Source organism: Marmota marmota, unplaced genomic scaffold (assembly GCF_001458135.2).
Source record: "Marmota marmota marmota unplaced genomic scaffold, marMar, whole genome shotgun sequence".
Classification (NCBI taxonomy): domain Eukaryota; kingdom Metazoa; phylum Chordata; class Mammalia; order Rodentia; family Sciuridae; genus Marmota; species Marmota marmota.
Window position 1 is genome coordinate 13735962 of NW_025999961.1, and position 21593 is coordinate 13757554.

Genomic DNA, 21593 nt, shown 5'->3' on the forward strand with positions numbered 1-21593 from the left:
TTCTTGAAAAAAAAAAAAAAAAAATATATATATATATATATATATATATATATATATGCATTAGGTAAAAGATAGTTGTTAAAGAAAACCTACAAATCTTCTGCCAAGTTCATGATAAATAAGTCAGAAGAAACTTTACATCTTTAATTATTCATAGACATTCCTTCTTATGCATGTCTGCATGCCATAGAAAAGCTAAGTCTGAAGAGATCATTTTTGATCAGGAAAGAACACACATTCAAGGCCCTGACCTAGAAGGTGTTTTAAAATTTAAAAGGTTACAGTTTAATTCTGAAGAAATTTTCCCAGAGCTTTAACAGCAGACTCAATTTAAACAGCAGGTTATGTTCATGGAATAAAAGTAAAATAAGTTACTTTATTTGAAGTGATATATTGGGGCAGTATAGGAACCTGTGTTTACTCAAGCTGACTGGAATAGCAGATAGCAAATTCCTATAGGTCACATTCGTGTGCCTGATTCTAGATACAATTTTAAGTTAAATTAGAAATTTCTCTGAAATAGAAAAATATTTTTAGTGTGTAAGTTTACTCTCATATGTTGATGTCTGGTTTCCCCTGGAGAGAGTTCATTTCCACTTTGCAGTCACGAGACCATGAAAACACAAGCTTTTCATAGTGGATCAGTTGATATAAACTTTCTGTAAAGCATTGGAGAAATAGAGTGCAAAAGTATGGAAAATGTATAAATCTATTTTTTCTAGTTCTAAATTTACTCTAAAGATAAGGATTGATTAAATAATGCTTTTTTTTTACACATGCCTTAACTTCAACTTGTTATTGTCAGTAAAGTTATGATATAGGAGGTAAAACTTAAAAATGTATTTTCTAAAATGGCTAAAATTGAAAAGAACTGAAAGATCATACAACATATCCAACTTTATGCTTCTACCAAAATACAAGTTTTAATAATATTTAATGTTATGGAACAGTGTACACAAAATACTGTTAAATTAAAAATAAACCAAAATGAAAAAAGCATGACACATTCATATGTAGTGAAAATTTTATCAGGTGCACATTTTCCTACACATGCATATAAATTCATTCATAAGTGAATATGAAAGTCAAAGTAAATTTGTATTGAAGATATGAAATAAAATTAAGCTATTTATCACAAGATCTGATCTGCTCCATTTTTTTCTTCCCCAGCTGCAGCAATTATCCACTAGTACTCGCCATCTATGTCCTTGTGGCTCTTCCCCTGCTGATTAAGCCTTTGGTTTCCTGTAGCAGAAGTCTCTGGAAGGATTTTCACAGTGACAGTTTTTTTCCTTTCCAACTATAGGACAAAAGAATGTTGTCTGATATCTCAAAGGTTCTCCCTGTAAAAATCTGGTGGTTTTTCTAAAGAAAAAACAAAAAAACAACTTTCAAATGGGTGAAGAGACCATTACCACAGGTCGTAAGAGATACACATTTTCATACAAACTCATATTTACACTCCTAAACCTCACCAACATTTTTAACCTTCTTACAGCCTTCTCTGTTTGGCAACTTCAACACAAGGTGAGCAGTGTTAACTGCTCTGTTATATTAAACATACCTAACCTCTTCAGATCTCGACATAGTTTTTTACTTTTGTCTTTTCTCTTATGAATGTTGGAAAAGTTATTTGTTTGATGCTTGAAGAAGATTTTTTTTTTTTTTGGTAAGGACCAAAGCTTCTTTTTGTTTATCTCATGAGATACCCAAGAAAAATCCAGAAGTGACTAATAGACTAGGCATTAAGCCAACTCATACAATAGTCACTCGCTTGATCTTGCTATAGAAGCGTTGTTCATGCAATAAACACAAGTTTTAGAAAATTTAAAGTACTAAAATGATAAAAATGCCATTCTAGAATGATTTTTAAATCATTTAAATAAATGTCTGCATAGCTTCTACTTAATTGATTTTTGTCTCTTATATCCCTTGACTCCAAAGAAAAAATTAAAGTCAGAAAATTAAGTATATACAACGGCAACTCAAATCTAAGACTGAACTATATTGTTTCAAATATATGTGTTTATTTTGAAATAAAAAAGAAATGACTAATAGGATCAACTTGAATCCAAAGTGGTATTTTTTGCACTGGAAAAAAATTGATTTATGTGTTTGGGAAGCTTGCATAATTTATTGGTTTAGTGTAGCTAAAAATATAAAATTGAGCTTGAAGATATCAATGTTGATAATATTGAAACATAAACAGGTAAGTGTATAGGGGCACAGGACAGTGAAGGAGACATTAGAATTTGGCATGAAGAAAAGTTCAGCAGTCATGAAATGGAAACCACAGGGAACCTTATTGAAAAAGTGTAGCATTAGGGAAATTAGAGCTGGAATGCCTTTTTTTTTTTCACCAAAGCTGTAGCTAATTCCAATCACTTGAAGCAACTTTTACTTAAAATAGTGGGAAATCCTAATCAAAGCAGACAAGCTTCAGAAAGGCAGAGTCTGGTGTGTCAAGACCTCACCAACTATAGTTAATTATGACCCCTCCAGGAAAACTACCATTTCCATAATATTGGGACCATTCCTTACTACCAAAACTATATCATAACTACCCCATCATCCCTGCAACAGAACGTCAGATCCTCACAAAGAAAGCTTGCGTGGGGGTTACCCAAAGGGAGGACTGAAAAATTGAGGCAAGAATAGGAAGATACAAATTCCTTAAAAACTCCAACTCTGTGAGCACCACATAGTCCTCTCTCTGAGATGTTCTTTGCAGTACATTACCCCCATTTCTCACTCTCTCTAAGAAACTTTGTTTTGCTGCTCTGTGTTTTGTTTCAATTATTGCTGGAGGAATCTCAAGAACCAGCTCCATAGGACTACCATGGCTATCCCAGTACTGCTATGGGCCCTTGTCTTGTGACAATATGATAATAATAAAAAGATGATGCTGAAGATGAAGATGTAAAGTCAAATTCTCTGAGAAGAAATAGTTCCATGAGGTTTCTTTGCTAGAAGAACTATTTTACATGATAAATTTCTCAAATAAAAATCAGTAATCATCCAGGCTTACTATAGCATTGTATTTGTAAATATATACATTTCACTTATTCAGCATCTGGAAAACCTAAAAATTTAAATAGTCATTACCAGGTTGCAGATTTTGAAAAAGAGTCCATAAAATGTTGCTTATTTCTTACAAGTTACAAATCCAAGGAACAAATTAAAACGTGTCTCACAGACTCCAAAATTCTTCTACTTATCATTGTTTCGTCCTGAAAAAGTTGCCTAGTAAAAATAGTATTCTATGATCAGTACAAACCAGCCTGTGTCATTTTAAATCTATATAAACTAACTTTGAGTTAGTTATCATTATTTATTACTCCAATTTTTCAATGAGAAAATTGAGTCACAGGGTAGTTAGTAGTTGTTAATTAAGTCGTCAAAAATGGTACAACTCAAATCAAAAGGCTCAAACATATCCTGAGACAGGATTCAAAGAGTGTGTTTTCTCATCAGGGAATATCTGAGGTTTTCATTATATAGTATAATATAATATAATACAATAAAATTATATGATATAATCTATATACAGAGAGAGAGAAACTATTTAGATATTTGCAAGCATTGTGTAAAATAAATGGATTAAAACATGTATTTCAGTGTTGTCACTTTAAAGTCAAACATAGTGAGCAAATAATCTTAGAGTGTTTTGTGTTGTTATAACAAAATACCTGACACTGTGTACTTACAAAGAACAAAGTTTTATTTAACTTAGTCCTGGAAGTTCAAGGGGATGGTGCCAGCCACTGGCTTCTGAAAATGGACTCAAACTGCATCATGACCTGGGGGGTGGCAACACATGGTAAGAACCCTTGTGGGGGACAGAAGTTATATTGTTAGGTAGCAGATAGTCATGAGGTGGAAAAAGGGAAATTGGAGTTTATAGAGAAATTGGAGTTTACAGAGAAATCAAGCCTAGGACAATGTTGGTGCACAGAGACTCAGGGACCTGATTCTTGCTGAAGATAACTATTAAATCAATGGAATGAACAAAACAGAATGCCTTGACAGTTGTCAGGTCATGAAATTAAGCCATGGAGTCTGACAAAACCAAAAAGACATAAACAGGGTCTGGCTCCCTTAGCGTCCTTACTATATTATTTAAATTTCACCCTAATTGTGCTTTTTTGACACTCCAGGTACTTCTGTGGGTTTTGCTTTGGAATTCGCATGTGTAGCAGTTTCTAAGACTCTAATGTGATCAAACTTCAAATCAGGCACATGAATGAAAGGACTGAGGAGAAAAAAAGCAAATCATTAAATTCCTATTAAAACCTCAGCAGACAAGAGTGACTGTTGCCAGTCTCTTCTGAAGCAGGTCTGCTCTTTCACTTGGTTTATATGAGAATGTATTCCAAAAGGAATTTGAAATCATACTGGCAGGAGTCAGCCTGCAGAAGCTATGAGATCACCCATAGAACCTGAATGTGAAGGTCCATGAGGTCAGAAGGTAAATAAACTGAAAAAGGAGTATTTATTGACTTGAATTCATGTAATGAAGAACTGACTTTACACAAAGAACACACTGCCCTTTGCATTACTTAAATTTCCTGCTTGAGAGGAATGTCTTGGTTTTACTGTGGGCTTTGGCCACTGGGTATTGTAACAATGTGATATATAATGGGGCTTTGAACCATGAAAATTAGTTTGATCTCCAGAAGAAGTGGAGTTTAAACACATTATTCTCACCTCTGTGGTAGGGGTAAAGTTTGAGATCAAAGCTCAGTCAGTATTTTATTGAATCTCAATAAGAATCCCAGATACCAAAAAATTTGGGTAAGATTCTCTAGCTGGTGATACTCTCTGAGAGTGTTACATGTCTCTGTGCATGACCAAAGTTGTAACCTGGAAATCCTCTCAGATGCTGCCTTACTGATGTCTTCACTTGGCTAGTTCTAATGTGTATCTTTTTCCTGTAGTAAATATGACTGTGACTGTAACAGCTCTCATGGAGTTCTGTGAATCATTAGAGTGAATTATTAAATGCAAAACAGTCTATGGAGATCAGTAAATTTGTAGCCAACTAATCTGAAGTGAGAGTGGCTCTAGGGAACCCCAACTCCCAACTTATGGTTGGTGTCTGAAGTGAGAGCAATCTTATGGGCAGTAGTCTCTCATTCTTTACGGTTTGCCTCACACATTTTCAAGGGGATACTCTCAGTATTTAGAATTTAATATTCTATGTAAGGACTCCAGGGGTGGGTATAGACTCACTGCCAGGTTGGCTCTGAGAAGCATGGAGAAAATAAAAGCTCAGTCTGAGTGAATCTGAAAAGCTTTAACTGTCATAGCAGATGGCAGAGGAGGAGAAAAACAAATGAGGAAGATAGGCATGCTAGAGTGGATACATTATGTGATGCCACAAGACCTATCAGATAATTCAATTTCATGTGAAGGCTGGAGAAGCGTACAATTTATCAAGACTATTAAGAACACACTTGTATGAGGTTCACCATAATTATTAAGAAGTTTAGTAGCAACTCAAGGTAGGCTAAAGTTGAGATTAGAATGGTCACAGCCCTTGGTTTACTAATAGCAATAAAAAATATGGGTCATTTAAGAATGACCAGATCCTTCAAGGAGATGCAATTTTTGTCATGAATGGTGAGATCAACGTGAAAGCTAAGATGGTTTAATCTTCAGAGTGTAATGGAAGTTTGGTAATAGATCATAAGATCTTCGGGAGTAAAGTCATGGGGCCAACAAGGGTACTGAAGGATGTGATAATAATGTAATACATGATTAAATAAAGAAAAAAAATGAGAGAGCAGGAAGGAAAGAACAGTATAAAAGTCATAATTTGTTTCCCTGTTTCCATCAATTTCCTCTAGGGACTTCATTGACTGGAGAGCTTTATAGCTCTATAGGAAGAACCCAGCAACATCATAGAAAGAATAGGCTATACCAATTGCATAAGTTCCTTTCCAAGTGGTTATTTGTTTGTATGATAGAGAAATGCGCAAAAAAAATTATAAACAACTAAAAAACTGATTGAACACAGCATCTGAGTTAACAAATGATTCTCAGAAACATGAAGTTCTATCATGTCCCTACTCCAATTAAATTGGAGATCTTCTGGTCCAGGTAAAAAAATGGAATCTTTGTGAAAATTCATAATATCGTAAATTCCCTGCATTAGAGGTCTTATGTGACAGTCATTTGAACAGTATCTGAATATTTAAATGCAACTAACACACTTTGTATTTGGAATAATTTGCATATTCGGAAAGTGGCAGGTGGTTTAATTGCTATCTATCATAGTAGAAAAGGGCAAGCAAGAGATTCTAAACAATTTCTAACCAATATTGTAAATCAAAACAATAATCCTTGAAGAAGGATGATAGAAATTAGTGCAACAGTTATAGACCTATAAAGTGAAGAAGTGAGGGTTCCTATCATACCAACATTCAAGTTTCCATACTGAACCTTGCAAAACCCAGATCAATTTTGTAGAGTACCACAAAATTACAAGTAGGTGGTTCCATCAGGATCTGATGATTCAAACATGAAACCATGTTCAACATGGGTAGTGTGATGAAGATTTTCTCAAAATATGTGAATTCCAGAGCATGAAAACAAACCTTATGAATCAAGGATCTACAATTCAATAATATATTCAAGGATCCAAATCATTAAAAGTGTGCTGGACTATTCCTTTCCAAACAAAAGCCTGATTACTTCATCTTGCATTCACTACCACAAAGACATATATATGACACCTAGTAAGTATCTTGAAGTTCTGCACACAATATATTTCACTCCCAAAAACATTTCCCTTGACTTTACAGAGCAGGTGATACGGAAGTCTGTTTGATTTGAGTGAAGCCTAGACTAAGAAGCAATTCTAAAGTAGGTCCAGGTTCTGGCATATTCAGCACCTCAGTAGTATATAAAGTTTTGGAAAGCAAAATATGCACTGTGGGTTCATGCAAGCCTTAGTTAGTAGGATCTAAAAATAAGCTCATAAGCAAAGCCATGCTCTTTGAAGCAGAAAATTATATATCTTAAAAAAAAAGAGATCGTCATGCACTTGTCCCATGATAGAGTAGAAGGCTTAGGAAGTGCAGCACAAGTGAAACTTTTCTGGATCTACAACCCTTGAAGCTGAGTCCTGCCAGGTTTCCTAAGTCAGACAGTACCAACAACACATTTCTTGACACAAAATTGATGCGTTTTTAACTGAGAATAATCATGAAAATAGGATATAAGCAAAGAATCAAGAGCAAATTACATAGACTCCCATATCACTAGAATATTTGCAGGGGCACTCCTCCCTCAGGGCACATTAATGACAATTGAAGAGCAGCTGAATTGAAGATATAGAAGGTTTTTTTGATCATGGCTAGCTAAATATTTTGGTTCAAGCAGAAATTGGACAGTGGCTGCTTTGCAGTCTTATTCATAGGTAGTATAGGATCATAAACTGTTATCCATATTGTTTGAAGAAGTAGTTACAGTTAAGAATAATGCTTATATGGTCAGATGTTCAGGAAACCATGGGAAAGAAATGTGAAGATCAGAGACAAGGGTGCCTGGCACAGAGACATTCAGGGGGATATAAAGGAGCCAAGACAAAGTACAAAGATATTCGTGTAATATATTAATGTGAAACAAAAAATGCCCACCACAGAAGGAGTATTGCACAAACAGTATGTATAACCCAGTTCATTGTTGTTAACCTAATTTTGTCAATAGCCTCTTACTAATGAAGATAGTGAACATAGAAACTATTAGTGTATGATAAAACGGATAAAGGATTTCTACATATACTTATTATCAAAGTTGATCTAGATACTCCCCTCTTTTAATGTAAAACAGAAAAGAACACAGAGCCCTGGTAGAACCCTATGGCTCAAGGAAATCAACTGGCTCTGAATATCCTGCAATAGCCATTGCTTTGTTCTCCCAGGAATAGATGTATTTCAGGCATGTCATGTGCTTTACCTTGCTAGTTCAGTTCCAGAAAACTTTAATGTATGGAGCACCTATTCATGGGTATGAATTTCTGCCCAATTGAACATCAGATGAGGAGACCCTTCACAAGAAAGGAAATGTAATGGTAGTTCCAAACTGCATAATGCATCATTCTCAAATAGCTGTACTTATAAAGAGTTGGAAACCATGCTAAAGATGCACCAAAACTGCTAGTTTAGAGATAATACTGTGAGGATGAAGTTCCATTCTTACTAAATCAGAAGGTTTTGGCTATTCATTCATCCCCAGTAGGAAAGTTATTTGTGCTTATGAATCATGGAGACATGACTTCAAAAGGTCCTTTTGGTTAATTTGTGTTTCTCCTTTCCAGAACTGAAAGATCTGTTAGGATAGAGATCTTGTAGGATAGAGATCTTGTAGGATAGAGATCTTGAGCATAACATTTTAGTAGATGAACAACTGGCAAGAAGAAACACCATCATATTTCTGGCAGACTTACCTGATTACTTGGAAAAGATCTGAATATTTTTACATCATAAAAGCAGCAGAAACACAAGTAAAACTCAGCTTATTCATGCATGTATGTTATTATTCTCTGTACCTGTTATGATTGTGGATAGTCATGTACAACAAACAACATCTGCCTGAGAAAGATTTGTTCTATCAGCGATCCCACCCCTAAAATCAAATTTTGAACTATACAGCTATGTATCAGGCAGAAAATCATCAGAGATTATATGTGGACCACAGAATGAATTGTAGAGGAGGGATATAATAAATTTCAGCCCAATTAACTACAGGGCTGAGAGCTATTATATTCTCTCACTAATACATCCCTTATAAGTTTACATGTTGAAATGTTTAACTCCTAAAATCTGGAGGAATAACTTCCTTAACATGGAGACTACTTAGCACCCAGATACTTTGAGAAGAGACAAGCAGCAAGTGTGGAGAGCTGCCCTTTTAAAACTTCAATTTGCTTCTAGCAAAATTGGAGATGAACTCATAATTCTCAATATAGTGCCACAAAATGAGTAAGTAAGCTATACTAGAGGTATATTGATACTTCCACCTGACATGGACTCCTCTGTTGGGCATTCTTTGCTACAGAGCTGGTATTGACTTTGTTGCATCTTCATCTTGGTCTCTTGTGTACCCCTAAACATTTCTACTATCTTGTTTTTTTTCCTTTTTGTTGCTACTCTTCAATAAACCTTTGCCTCTAGCTTAAGGCTTAGCATCTACTTTCTGAAATACCTGATTCATATAGATGAGCATATATTCTACAATGTTTGCTCATAAGGAGAGAATTGTGAATGAGTGACGATTTTTTTCCACAGTATAAAAACTTCAACTCTCAAACAATGCAAATTATCAAGCACAATAAGGAGTGAATTATCAGACAATCTTTAACTACCACACCGCTAGAATCTGCCCGTTTTCATTTTGAAAACACTCTCTGCAAGGCCTGAACATAGCCAAAGAATACACAGGGCAGGCATCCAAAGGCCCTGCCTTTTTCTCAAAATTACCTTTTTTTTCATAATGGCTCTTCCAAGAGATTCCTCCTTGGCTGGGGGATCTAATACCTGCTCCTCAATTAAAGACTTTCCCTACCCAATTCTTTCCCTTCTCATTCACAGGTACCAGACGTGTTCCATGGTTTCATGTCTCTTCGTACTTACTCCTACTTTTCATTCCTTGTTATCTTTCACAGGCATTTCGTATATTAATGTACTTAAAATTTCAATACCAATTTTCACATGCTACCTTAAAAACCAAATTAACAGAGTCTTCCCCATTATTGCAATGAATATTTAAAATTTTCCATGTTAATGTGAAGCTTCTATCTTAATTTTGTTTTCCTTTTCTTTCACCCATTGCTTCTGGAATTGTGTCACATATTTACAATATATTTTTCTAAAGCAAAATATTTTAAATATGTTTAAAATCTGTTATTACTTTATTTTATTGAATATATTCATAGTATTTACTAACCTATTAAAGCATTTTCTGAAACTGGCCTTTTTTTCTGAACTTATTCTATTTTAAGATGACATTTCTTTAAAAACAAAACCAACAAAAAATCTAGCATGAAAATTGGATTTTTTACCCTAAAAGCACTCTAAGTTTGAGGTTACAATAGGATCATCTAATTCCCTACTCTGTATTCTGTACTTATGTTAATAGAGTCTAAGATCAAATTTGCATTTTTTGCAGCATGCAACAGAATCCTATAAATGCTTCATGCACCTAGAACTGACATATCTTTTTTGCATATACCAGTGTTAAGACTTATTTGCTTCACTCCATATTTCTGAAGTTGTTTCTTTGAAACCAAATGTGATTCTTTACATTTATTCCCATTACTTTTCATTTAATTTGCTTTTGTCTGATTCATCAATACTCTTTCACATCCTGACTATACTATATATTATTTATATATCCCAAATTAGGTTCTCCTTCAAAATACATGCATAATGCCACCTCTCTGTAGGAATAAATGTGGAACAGAATAGTCTCATTAGGCATGTGTTTCAACACCTGCTTACATACTGACATCAATGTCTTTTTCAGAATTTCTAAATTTTGTCCTTCACCTATGTTTGGATCTATGTAACTATATATTAACTATCATTAATTCTAGAGGGTTTTTTTGCCTTTTACATAATTTTATTAAGAACAATACCAAATATATGTGTGTATATATATATATATATACACATATGTACACATATAAGTACTTAACAAAGAGGCTTCACAATCATTCTTCATCTGTTCAGTAATAATGAAAAAGGGAAGATTCTTAAGATAACTGATGTTGGAAAATGTTGGGGTTTTTTTAGTTGAATTGAATTGAATTGAATTTTTAACCAATTTCCTATAATCTCAAAATTTCCTGAGAGAAATATAACACATAATAGAGTGTACAACTAACTTTGACTTGCATTCAGACAAAGAATTTAGGATTTGCCCAGACTCATGGACTGTTTACCTTAGTTGAGAAATTCCACTGGGCAGTCTAGGTGAAGAACGAAAAAACTACCTCTTAATACATCACTCTCCTTGTTTACCCAGTTGCAAACTCAATCCTGACTTTCTATAGAATTTTCCACTTAGTAAAACCAGCTTCCTAGTAAGCACGTTTTTTTCTCCCAACAACTAAAAAGACCATGTTTTTCTTATCAATCCCAGACTTTCTTGGAATGAGGAAATGTAAGAAGCTCGGCATTTCTAACCACTGTAACCTGAGAGAAAACCCTGTCCAGATAACCATACAGGTTCTAACTTCATTTCTTTTCACAAAGGAAGTATTCCTCCCCTCCTATATTACTTAGTATGAGTTACAATGTATTATTCTTTGGGTTGATTCTGGTCCATTCAAATAAGAGAAAAAGTCTTTAAAAAGGCAGAAACATAAAAGCCATAAATTCTCCCCTGCAGGCCAAAATTGTTTCACTAAACATTGACTTATGCTTTAATGGCAAATTCACTACCTTCTTTTCTTCTTCATGTCTTCCATGTGCAATTGGCTATGATTTTTGTCACATTTTTTAACATCTTGTATTTGGTTTAATAGTTAAGGTATTTTGAGTACCAACAATAAACAGATTATTCAATTTATAGTGGCATAAAAATGACAGTTCAATGCAGTCACTCATTTTTTAAAGGATTTTCTTAGACAAAACTTAAGAATTCTAATTATAGTTCATTTATGCTACTGTTCTTCGTCCAAACATATTAGATATCAAAGGTTATTAATCAATGTTTATTTAAAAATTTTTCGCATTGATTTGCAAAATAACATCAGCTAAAATAACAACTTAGGCAGTATGTCCACCTTTATAGAATCAAAATACAGGGCATTTTTGCAACATTTCTTTCTTTCTTTTGTCCTCATAATGAAATAAGGTCCTCAAATGAAAAGAAGGATATTAATCAGAATATAGTCTTGAATTTTTAATGAAAATTTGGCTATGTCTAGGAAAAGTATATTCTTTTCTAGAGGATTTGATTGTTTTAAGTATTCTACTTCATAAAAATAAAAGGAATAGATTCATTTATGTATAGTTTCCTTCTTTAAAATAGAAAAAAAATATTGTCTGAGAAAATCTTCCTCACAAAAATGTTTAAGCAGAATTTAATCTGATAATATGCCAGATGAAATGTGTATACACTAATATGTTCCATAAATGTAAACTTTGTTTTAAAGGAAGGGAAAAGAAGAAATTTGTTCAGGGAAATTCTGGAATGAAACTGACTGAAAATATGAAGAGGAATTAATCAAACTAAACATAAGCATAGTTGAGCTTTAAAGAAAGTAATTTTCACAACTCAGTGGCAATTTTCCTTGTCATATTCAAATTAAGGGGAAATCTCTATTTTCATATGTTATACAACCTCAAATATGTTGTCTTATTTATGAACCTTAGGTAATAAGAAATTTCTGTATACCACCATATGCCTCCCCTTAATGGGATGATTTATTGTTTCATTTTGTTTTTAATTTTCATTCTTGGTCTACTTGACTATTTATAAATTAGTTTGAATGCAGTATTTATCACATAAACCGAGCATTAATAATATATTTTAATGCTAGTTCAAGAATGAAAATGATACTTTGGAGAATGAAACTTGAATTCTAATATGTTGGTAATGAAAACAAAAATTAAAGTTAAGTAATAGGTTAAGCAATGTTTTTAGTGCATTTTAAAATGGATAAGAGACTTGAACTTCAAAAAATCATGTTTTCAAACATATCCACAAGTTAAATTGGAATTTGGTGTATAAATCATGTTTCTTAATATTAACAGAATAAACTCAATATACTGTAAAAGCAATAGGTTGAAAACATTAAAAAATAAAACAAAAAATCTTTAAAACTTTTCAATAGGGAGATGATTATCAAGATTCACTTACTAATTATATTACCATTGTTTTTTTCAATTTTTTTCATTATTTTAATAACATAAGTGTTTCTAAAACAGATCTCAACTTCTGCACTTATTAGACTTTGGTGGAGAGTTGCTCTGTGCTTTGTAAGATGCTTAGTAGCATTTCTGTCATCAAACCACTAGACCTAGCACCTACAATGGCTGTAGCAATAAAAACTTTGTGCAGATATTGTCAAAAGCCCCTTGTCATATGTGTGTGTCGTGGAGAAAGGGGCATTGCCCTGGTTTGGGAATCACTAAACTAAATGTATTAAATTATAAAACACTAAAACTACACAGCAGTTGGTCATAGAATTTTTATAGGTTTTATTTCCAAACTTTCAACAACTATAAAAGATATACCTAATATTCATAAAGAAATCTAAATTTGTAACTGAATGAAATTTGCTATGTTTTATAATCACATTGTGGTGAATTTAATGAATATAGAGATCAAGTTTCAGAAAAGTGAGGTAGAACGAATGATAAAATTAGCTGAGCATGAAAAAGTGGCAATAATCCACCAAACACCATAGAAGAAAATAATTATGGATGGCATCTCTAATCAAATTTGTCATAGATGCTTTTCATAATTTTTTGGAGGGTATTAGCAAAGATTAAAATATCTTGACTAGGAAATATATTAATATTGACATGATTAAAGAAATGTGTAAATTATAATCAAGAGTTATCAATACTGAAGCACCATTTTCCAAACTAGAAATAAATTTTCTTCTAAAGAGATCACACCAGATGAAAACATGACGTACTTCCTTTTATAAGATGGCTAAGCAACCAAAATTATAACTCATCACATCAAATTAGAAATTCCTTTTTTCCTTGTTGTTTGTTCGCTGCTCAGTCACCAATCTGCTTGAAAAAGACATATGGCAGAATCTTTAAAAAGAGGTCAACAGAGTGGGTGGAGAACATAGTTTTCCATAACAACAGAGATATATAATTCCTGACACCACCTGGTACACTGTAAATTTTTCTTTTTAAAAATGTATCTCTATCTGAAATTAAAGAGAAGGATCATCAATATAACTTATAATTATGTTGTTATTTATAATTTTCTTTTTATTATTTTTAGCTGTAGATGGACACATCTTTTTATGTGGTATTGTGGATCGACCCCAGTGCTTCCTAAGTACTAGGCAAGTGCTCTACCATTGAGCTATAGTCCCAGCCCATTTATAACGTTCTTGGTAATATAATTTTAATATAATAAAATATAATATCAATATAATATGCTTATAAAAAATTAATACAATATATAATAACATAATTTTAATATCATGCAGCAATTATCAAGTCTTTGCCATTCACTTGTTTCTTTTTTTAGTCCAGGGATTGAACCCAGGGATGCGTAACAACTGAGCCACATCTCCAACCCTTTTTTAAAAATATATATTTTATTTTGAGACAGGGTCTCACTAAGTTGCTTAGGGCCTTGATACATTGCTGAGGCTGGCTTTTAACTTGAGATCCTCCTGCCTCAGCCTCCAAGCTGCTGGGATCACAGGCAAGCACCACCATTCCTGGCTCATTTGCCTTTCTCCCTGCCTGACACATAGACATTTCTCAGCAAACATTTATTAATCTGCATCTTTTTCCTTTTCTTCTACTTAAGTAATAGTTCTGAATACCCCTGTCATTTGTTTATTTTTGTCTTCATTTGATGCTTTAGATTCTAAATAGAAAAAGTTATTTACTTATTTTCACTTCCATTCTTTCTTGATTCTCTATTTATTTAGGTTTCAGAATTCTTCTGCCCTGGTGCAGTGTCCCAATCACTTCCATGTCTCTGATAAATATTTTAGTGTTCTGGACAGTTTCTCTCTTCAAAACTGACACTTCATTATACAACTTCTTAGAATAACTGCTGCTGATGGCTCACAGGTACGTTTCTCACAAGCAATCGGCTTTCTCCAAAGTGACATTTTGGTTCAGAAGTGTTGCCCCTAACAATTGACAGTTCCACGTGGGAATATAAATGTCTTAAATTTTTGACTTAGTTTGGGCCATTTCTGTCTTTTAGGAGCTTTTCAGTTCTAGGGATCCTCATCCTGACTGGAGTCTCAGTTGCAACCACATTGCAGGTAAGCTTCTTCCTCTGACCAACTGCATGTTTCAGGATTATCACCTAAGAAAACTCTAATGAATCTTCTATATATGGCTTCTCACAAGGTGAATAAAATTAGAAAAATAGGTTTCAACCTAATCACAAAAGTAGTAAAATTTTAAAGAACAAAAACCTTAACCAGGTAAGATTCTTATACCAATGTCAGGTCTCTATTAAGGAAGGAGTAAGCCCCTGAGATTTGAAATATCTGCATGGATACAGAAAATGAATTGAGCTCTCATACTCCTCTGTACCAAGGTGGCTCTCCCTCTACATTTTTGACATGTTGGACCTGATAATGCTTAGCTGTAGAGGGATGCCCTGTGCATTGTAGGATGTTGAGTAAAATTTCTGATCCATATTCAGTAGATGCGAACAGTATCTCACTCCTCAGCTATGATAATTAAAAATGTCTCTAGATATACCAAAATGTGCACTCACTAAGAAGCCTAAAAATAATTTCTGATTGAGAACCTTAGCTCTAAACCTCTGTACTCCAATTGTGAAGCATATCTCTGTATTCAATGATACTGCCTCCCTTCTTGAAGACACAGCAGAAGTCCCAGGAGAGACAAGAGCCTTACAAAACACTATTTTCCTTCAGGATTTATATCAACCTATTTTTGTGACAAACAGACTAAGGATATTCTGTATCTATAAAGTAAGAATAAAAATTGACTGAGGATATTCTGTATCTATAAAGTAAGAATAAAGATTGCATGCAAGGCTGTGGTTGTAGCTCTGTGGTAGAGCACTTGCCTAGAATATATGAGGCACTGAGGTTGATCCTTAGCACCATATAAAAATAAAATAAAAGTATTGTGTTCATCTGCAGCTAAATTTAAAAAAAAAAGACCACATGCAAATAAACAGAAGAACCTCGCCAATCAGTACCATCAGAAACCACAAGCATTTTATGTGATAATTTGCTAAGGGTACTGTACAAGGGATAGACATACATAACTTCAGATTGTGTGGGAGGTAAATATTATAAGGACTTAAGATCCTTCCTTATCAGTGAAGTATTTCAGTCAGATAAATTAAGATATAATTGGGTTTTCTAATCCAACACTAAGAATGAAGTATAATTCTTGGTAAGCCTTTTCAGATTTAGTGGATACCATGATTTTCATATGCAGGATTATAGGGGAGGGCATAGAAGCCTGCAGCCTTGCAGGCTGTGCAGAGAAGAAAGGACCCTGCAGATTGCCCATGCTACGTTCCTGAACTTTTCTTAGGCTATGTGATCCATCAGTCACTGGTCTATAGCAGGTATCTTTGGATTTTATATGCAATTGGTATCAATTATTGATAAAAAGAAAAAATAAGCAATAATATAGAAACTTAGGATGCTAAAACAAAGCCACAAACTGAAGCACAAATCTATATATGCTGGGTTCTTTCTTGTCCATCATATTACAAGATGGGACTATTCTATAGCAATGGATGATAAGATAAAGTGGTATATTCAGGATCATGGGTGAGGAAGGTCAATACATGCAAGTAGTAACCAAAATCAGGCTGTGTCTCCCTATATCTCCTCTCAGGGAAGATTATCAGGAGACCAGGCATGTGCAATCACCTTAATGGGAATAGTCTTAGGGGATGTGGTTTGATATCCACTTTGTACAGAAAGAATTTTAACCTATATTAAGAACATATGTCAGTTCATGTGTAGTGACAGAGAACCTGCCTTATTTAACACAAAGAGAAAGAAAATTTGGAAAATTGGTAAGAAAATTTCTGGGGAAGAAGCATGCATAAGAACTTATGGGAGTAAACATATAAAGTAAAGAAATCTGGGTCATGTCTTACCTTAATAGGAAATATCCATAGTCACTGCTGCCATTGCTCACCTCAGTGCTGAAACAATGGGTGCACAAATGGAGAAGCTCTGTGGCAGAGATAGATGTTTTATATAGAAAAAAAAAGTTGTTGTGCTTGTATAATCTAGCTACTGACACTACTCAAACTACCATTCAGAGATCAACACTGAGCCTCCAATATGAGACCTTAGTTAAAGAAAAACAACCAGTCACTTGGTAGAAGTTAACAATATTTGGACTTTTTTATAGGGGAAGGTAGTAGTTCACTTTGCCTGGTATTGACATATATAATGACCCCTCAATTATTTTTTTTTCTTTTCTACAGAGACCTGGTTGGCAAAACCATAAGAAAACATAAGCATCCTCACTCCATTTGCACAATGTCCCATTTAACAATGCATGGGAACAAGGAATATGGTTTATATGAAAATAACACTTGAAACTAATCATGAATTATATATCCACATATTTTTTCAACCTATCAGCCCACCTAGAATCTTTTATCTTAACAGAAAGGAACAATAGTGTTTTCAAGATGCAGTTGAGAAATAGAATAGCAAAGGATATCCTGGTAGTACTGGATACTATCTTCCAGGATATCATATGCATCCCAACTCAACAAATGTTTTATGCCTCAAAAACTTCAAGAGTGTAATATATATAGGCATGGGAGCCAAAGGCTACAAGTAAAAGTGGTTCCACTCACTGTAACTCCCAGAAAACCATTTGTATTATCTATGCTTGCCTTTTTATTACAAAAAAAGCAGCAGACAAAAGTTGATTTACTAATATGCATGATTTCTCCTAGTCAAAAGGACGAGGTGACACTGCTATTATATGATGGAAACAAAGTATATGAGTAGGACTCAGATGACCTACCAATGAATCTCTTGTTGTTCCTATGCCCAGTTTTACAGGGACATGGATATTTCACTAGGCATGGTTTGAGAAAGACATAGTACCACGTGTTCCAGGACATTCAGGGTGAATTCTGGGAGACGTCCTCCAAGCAAACTGCCCAAATAAGCAAAGGTGCTAATAGGATCTTTGGGTTTTCGGAAAGGGAGCAAGCAGATTTTAATGAATCTTTGATATGCCCTTGAGTTTAGTTGTAGCAGTAGAGGTTGTGATTCCATCACAGTAACCTGTCTAGTTTTAGAGCTCTAGGAAATAAGACAACCTGGAATTCTGTAAAAGTTCTTCCCAGATGGAGCACACTTCACAGCAGAAGCCTGTAGCTCTGAGGGGCAAAGGTATTCACTTTAACAATGATTTTCCATCTGGATCCCATCTTTGCATCTGGAAAACTTATGCTCTTCACAGTTAACGATTTTGGATGCTAATTGTTCAAAGCTGTCCCTTCATAGGGAATTGTCCTCTGCCACAGGGAATTGGCATGTGCACATTTAAACTCTTTTCTGTTCTGTGGTCCTAGGACCACCCCCAGAATGATGATTTATGAAGAGGACACAGCATGCTGTTATCTTTATGGCTATGATTTATTACAACATAAGATAAAAAGAAAAAATCAACAAAGGAAACTGCAAAACTGCAGTCTGGGTAAAATCCATGGAGGAACTGGGAGGGGGAAAACATGCACAATCTTCCAGGACTCTTGTTCCATTGAAATATTTACAGAAGTGAGGGATGTGGTTTTCAGTGGGGACTGATCACACAGGCCTGCCAGGCTGTGTACTCTCTTGTGCAATGTGGGAAGAATGCTAAGAATGATCAGTTGATGCAGGGATACAAAGTGTTAGCCCCCTTGCCTTGATCTGTGATATCATACAAGAGCTATCTAAGTACCAGCTCTCCAAGAGGTTCACACTCCACAAATGAGCTTCTTGCTTCAGCACCCTCACTTCATACCTTTCCTCATAGTTCTGCTCAGGGCTCTTCCTAATAAAACTCTGTTGACAGTGCCCCAGTTTAGCATATGTTTCCAGGCAACGTAGTATAAGGAGACAGTCCCAGTAGTGAATATCTGAGAGAAACTGTAGAAGAGATGATGAGGTCTAGTGACTTGCAAATGTTAAAGTAACAATAAGAATCCCCCAGGATATTGTTAGCTTTTAAAATGCCTAGAACTTCTGATGGAGATTGAACAAGTACAAAATTTTCACTTATGACTATAATTCTATGAATCATAATTTTAAGAATTATAATACAGAAAATTGTTCCTTTTACTAGTAAAATAAGTACATGGCAGGTCCAATGTAGAGCAATAACCTTATGTTTGAAATGTAAAATGGAAATAGCTGTAATCTCAGCAGATAGCTGAAAGTAAATAAGAAACATAATTTCATCTAGATTAGAAGTCACAACAGAATTAGAGGGGAGACTTGGTAGATTGTTAGTAATACAAGCACAGGTGCATACACACATATATACATAGCACTGTCATGTACTGTTTATAGTCCTTGATGTCAAAGAATTAAACAGATATTCATTATAGTGTCTCTGGCTGTCTAGGACAATATAGTTGCTTTGTGAAAGTTAGTTGATTGTGATTATAAATGACTGTCCCTACTTTGTGTATGGTGCTAATAATAACAGGTCTGTATAAGAATAAGAGAGTTAATCTGTCCTACTGGGTAGGGTCTGTGAGAAGATTAGAGATCTTAAGCTCCTTGATGAAAGGATAATCAATGTAGTCTTAAATTTTCCTAATTTTATAATCCTGAAAATGTCTGTCATTGAATACAAATTGAGCTTTTGCTTGCAAGGCTCCAGTTACAAATCAATCAGTTCATTATTTAGTTGAATGTAACAAAATTAAGTTGCGTTTAGCCAAATCAGCTTCATGATGTGAATACTATTTTGAATCTCATTCATTTGGTACTAAATGCACCTAGCTAGCATATTCCTATGCTACCCTGCACACACTTTTCCCTCATTATGCATTAGGATGTTTAATAATATGTTTTATTTCCTTATCCCCCTCACAAATCTATGGGCCTTGTGAAGTGATTTTATCTAGAATGTTTATGATATGTTATGCCACCTATCAGGGGTCATACTCTGAACTCACGGGATAACTAACTGCATTGGAAACAGATTTGACTTTCCAATATTGTATTTTAAAATACTAAAATCTTATTTAAGTGTTGGTTCAGATAAATAGGAAAAAAATAAGTTTCTATTTTATTACCCTGAAAAGATTAGGAAAGGATATTCATATCTATACATATCTTAAACTTCTACAAACATTTCTTCTCTAATTATTCTCTCCAAAGGTTGCTGAATGGCCTTTATCAACTTTATTTCTTAAATACACATTTACTCCTGTGTCCTAGATCTAAATTTTCCAGAATCTTTTTTTAATATTTATTTTTCAGTTTTTTTAGGTGGACACAATATCTTTATTTTGCATTTATGTGGTGCTGAGAATCGAACCCAGTGCCACACTTATGCTAGGCAAGTGCACTACCATTGAACCACATCCCTAGCCCCTTACAGTGTCTTTCACCCACAGGGCTACAGTTTAGATTCTTCCAATCAGACATAATCTTGTAAGATCTGGAAGTTTGAAGAGAATCATAAGAAATTATTGACTAGCAGAAATTATGAACAGGTTCGTGGATATTGTAAGCTTCAGAACCATGGCTTCAAATGACAGTTTCCTGCTGTCCTCACCAAAAATGTCCATGTAAAAATGTCAGGCAGCTGCAATCTTCAAAGTTAGATTTCCTATTCCTTTTGTGGTTCTGCATTTCCTAAGAGCCAAAAGATGTCTTCTTGATCTTCCCTAGCCCAAGCCTTTCAATGATTGTGTAATCCACATATTTCCTGTATCCAATCCCCTCCTGCCTAGCCTACAGGATTTCTTTATTCCTGACAAAATCAGGAATGTAGTAAAGCCTGAAGAAAGAGAATACACACACACACACACATATACACACACATACACACACATACATATATGACTTAAATTTGGGTAGAGTTACTTCTAAATCTCATCTTTTAGAGATACAATCATTTACTAAGGCCTAACTCAGTATTTAAGAGAAATAGAAGGAACATTTCTAAAAGGAGGAAGTTGTTTTAGGAAATTTAAAAAAAAGTATTCTGATTGATTGTCAATTGGCTGGAGGTACCACTTTCTCTTTTATTCTTTCTTTTTCAGTGTGTATGAGGGTTTTATTTTCTTTAAATTTATGTTTAACTGTCAGATAAAAAATAAATAAATTTGTAGATATTAGGGGGGGACCATGTAATGTTCAATGTATGCATGCACTACATAATGTTTAAGTAAAGTTTATTGTTTATTTATGGTAAAAATTACCAAATCCTTCCTGCTAGCTTTTTGAAATGCACACCATATTTTGTTACCTATAATCACTCTGTTGTTTAATAATGCATCAAAGCTTCTTGCTCCTATTAACTATACTGCAGAAAACATTAATCAAAATTTCCCCACCTCTAGAGCCCCTACTTTCCCTGGCCTTTAGTTTCATTTGCACAAATTCCCTATATAGAAGTTATAGTATGCATATCTACCATTTGTGTAAAATTAATGTAAAATGATAAAGGAGCTACTGACTAAAATTATGATTAATCAAAACCAATATTTAGTTAAGCAGACATGTAGACCAATGATACAGAGACAAACCCACATAAATACATTTATCCCATACTAGACAAAGGCACCAAAAACATATACTGGAGAAAATATATCCTCTTCAACAAATAGTGTTGGGAAAACTGGAAAGCTACATGTAACAAAATGAAATTAAACCCTTATCTTTGATCCTG

At 34.2% G+C, this 21593-nt stretch overlaps 1 long non-coding RNA gene across 1 annotated transcript; it reads left to right on the forward strand.

Moving 5' to 3' along the window:
* The first annotated feature begins 3737 nt into the window (after window positions 1-3737).
* LOC107151187 lies at window positions 3738-18941 on the forward strand. The gene is made up of 4 exons (XR_001504674.2): window positions 3738-3820; window positions 14645-14789; window positions 14929-14989; window positions 17164-18941. It is a non-coding gene; the product is annotated as an uncharacterized LOC107151187 (long non-coding RNA).
* The last annotated feature ends 2652 nt before the right edge of the window (window positions 18942-21593 follow it).